Source organism: Penaeus japonicus, unplaced genomic scaffold (genome assembly GCF_977035675.1).
Source record: "Penaeus japonicus unplaced genomic scaffold, GWHDUDI00000001_assembly GWHDUDI00000006, whole genome shotgun sequence".
Taxonomy (NCBI): domain Eukaryota; kingdom Metazoa; phylum Arthropoda; class Malacostraca; order Decapoda; family Penaeidae; genus Penaeus; species Penaeus japonicus.
In genome coordinates this window covers 20,581,571-20,584,070 of record NW_028234408.1, presented here as the reverse complement: position 1 = coordinate 20,584,070, position 2,500 = coordinate 20,581,571, and the positions used below count along the sequence as shown (strand labels likewise).

The following is a 2,500-nucleotide window of genomic DNA, read 5'->3' as shown; positions in this document are numbered from 1 at the left end:
GTTACGGCCTGAAATCTATCACTGCAGTCGAAGCAGTGCGCGGGTGACGATTCTTTGTCCGCTGGATTGATGTTCTGAGATTGGCGGCAGCAGGGCTCGTGTGTCACATGCGGAACTGGATGCTTGCTTATCATCTCCATCGGAAGTCCTTAGAGGATCTTGCCCACGCGCAAACATCCTCCTCCTCCTCCTCCTCCTCCTCCTCCTCCTCCTCCTCCTCCTCCTCCTCCTCCTCCTCCTCCTCCTCCTCCTTCCCTTTTTTCCCCGCCCTTTCTCATTTTCTCAGCTCTAGTTTCACCTGATAACCCTTCTAGCGCCCGAGTAGAAGTTGCTGGATGTGTTCCAGGGGCCGGATTCACTAACGCACTTACCATGATAAATACGCTGGTAACTACAATTATGATGGTAAAAAGACCGCATCGGTATTCACGAACAACTTACCATGATAGAATACAATGCTAAATATACCAGTGGTTGGAGCACTGGTATGTCCACTGGCAACTACAGCGATGACTCTCATCTCGCTTTATCTCAGCAAAAAATCAACATTTAAGGCGACACTTTAGTTTGCTTGTACACGTATTATGATCAGAGTGATGGCAACTGTTCATTTTCATATGAATATGACAAAAATCAATAAAATTCACAGGAAATAAGCGAGAATAATGTTCATGCAGCTTCGTCATAGGCCTACAATAACTGAAAATAATACATGGAATTAATAATTTGACAAATTCAAACATTTTGTTTTAATAACATTCAGCTGAAAAACAGTAAACATATAAATATATAAATTATTTTTGTGTTTGCATTAATTTAGATACAATTATTCATAATCTTAGTGTTTGATTGGCATTTCTTTTTGGAAAACGTTGATACAAATAACACCACCATTGCGTGGAGCCATTGTTTCTTTTCTTTTGACTGCAATCTAAAAAAAAAAAAAAAGTATGTTTTTGAAAACCATTACGTTATATATGATCCATAAGATCATGCAATAGAATATGCTTTCTAGGAAATTAATTTATATAGAAATAATTTAACACAGAAGAAATCTTTATCATTTCTTGAAACAAAAAAGTCTCGCTGTTGGATCAGGTTTTGTTTACATGTTACGGGATTGGTCAAAGGAGCCTAAAAAATTATGTAAAGCGCTCGCTGATTGGCGGAATCGATTTACCAGAGTTACCATCAAATTACGGTGATAAAGTCTCTTTACCCTTACCAGGCGACTTATCATCGCTTGATGAATCCCACTTTGCCATGACTGGTAAACGCTCTGGTAGTTGACAGCTGGTAAATGCCTTACCATCGTATGTTAGTGAATCCAGCCCCAGGCTTTTAAGAGTTTCCACTGGTATAGTGTGTGTGTGACTAAACCTTTCTCCCCAGCCCCTAGCTCTCTCTCTCTTCCCCCTCGCCCTCTCCCATCTCTCTCCCCTCTTTTCTTTCCTCCTCCTAATTTTCCTTCCCTCTTCTCCTTCCTCTTCCCTCTCTCCCCTCCACTTCCCTCTTTTCCCTCCCCCTTCTTCCCCTTCCTTTCTCCCCTCCCCCTTCCCCTTCCCCTTCCCCTTCCCCTTCCCTCTCTCCGTTCTCCTTCCTCTCCTCTCCCCCTTCTCCTTCCTCTCCCCTCCCCCTTCTCCTTCCTCTCCCATTCTCCTTCTCCCTCTCCCCCTACTCCTTCCCCTCCCCCTCCCCCTCCCCCTACTCCTTCCCCTCCCTCTCCCTCTTCCTCTTCCTCTCCCTCTCCCTCTCCCTCTCCCTCTCCCTCTCCCTCTCCCTCTCCCTCTCCCTCTTCCCTTCCCTATCATTATCTTCTCATCTTTTGCATACTCGCTTTGTACCTTCTGTTTCATTCCTCATTTCGAGCTCAGCTGACCTCTGGCGGAGCTCCGTTTGGGGCTTTAAATTTGGCCCATAAACTGTTCCAATACTTCAGTGATCCATCTGGCTTCCCCCCACTCCTCCTGGTCGGTCCAGCCTGCCCCTCTCCACCCGTCTTCTCCTATCCATCTCTTCTCTTCCTTGCTCCCTCCCCCCCTCTTCTCCCCTCCCTTTCCTATTCCATTCGTTTTTCTTTTCCTTTTCTTTCCTTCATTTCTATCCTTCCCCCTCTCCTCTTTTTCCCTCCATTCCCCTCTCCTTCCCTCCCCACCCCACCTCACCCCACCCCTCTCCCCTCCCCTCTCCCCTCCCCTCTCCCCTCCCCTCCCCTCTCCTCTCTTCTCCTCCCCTCTCCTCTCTTCTCCTCCCCTCTCCTCTCTTCTTCTCCCCTCCCCTCTCCTCCCCTCTCCTCTCTTCTCCTCTCTTCTCCTCTCCTCTCCTCTCCTCTCCCCCTCCCCTCCCCTCCCCTCCCCTCCCCTCCCCTCCCCTCTCCTTCCCTCCCCACCCCACCCCACCCCTCTCCCCTCCCCTCCCCTCTCCTCTCTTCTCCTCCCCTCTCCTCTCTTCTTCTCCCCTCCCATCCCCTCTCCTCCCCTCTCCTCTCCTCTCCTCTCTT

At 48.5% G+C, this 2,500-nt stretch overlaps 1 protein-coding gene across 7 annotated transcripts in view; it reads left to right on the top strand.

Moving 5' to 3' along the window:
- Positions 1-2,500, top strand: part of ena (ENAH actin regulator enabled) — a 142,856-nt gene that overhangs the window by 102,348 nt on the left and 38,008 nt on the right. The window lies entirely within an intron of this gene.